Here is a 553-nt window from a genome sequence, read left to right as displayed (position 1 = left end):
TCAGAGGCAAGCAGGGTAGGTTACTTGTCCAATGAAAGGAAATGGGGGAAGAAACCTGGTCTGATGTGTTCCCAACATAAGGTGCAGTGCCCTCAGTAACATTCCTCTGATTACAGATTTCTTACCTGGTGATAAATGTTCTCATAATCAAGGTCTGAATATTTATAAATCAGACAGGGAAAAATACACAGAGGAAGACAAGATGGCATTTGAAACCGTATGCCTGAATTTATATCCCCAAATGACAAAAAGGATTAGGGGGAGAGGCAGAACCTGTTAGCCGGTTTACAAGTCTATGATCAGGGGCCTAAGGCAGGTCACAGTGAAATGAACAATGTGGCTCCACGGAGTGATCATCTGAACAAAGCAGCATTTCATAAATGCATTATAATACATTCCTTTTCTTGGATCCTCACCACTAAGTCAGCTGAAGAATCTGTTCTTAAAAGCAATCGTAACTTAATTTTCCATCATTGCATGAATCTGGCCTTCAGGGCTGTAGGTTATTAATTTAGAATAAAATGATTCAAAATCTCCAATAAATAGTCCAAAG

Source organism: Panthera pardus, unplaced genomic scaffold (assembly GCF_024362965.1).
Source record: "Panthera pardus isolate Hobbes unplaced genomic scaffold, ASM2436296v1 HiC_scaffold_17, whole genome shotgun sequence".
NCBI classification, from domain to species: domain Eukaryota; kingdom Metazoa; phylum Chordata; class Mammalia; order Carnivora; family Felidae; genus Panthera; species Panthera pardus.
Note: the sequence above shows the minus strand (reverse complement) of the source record.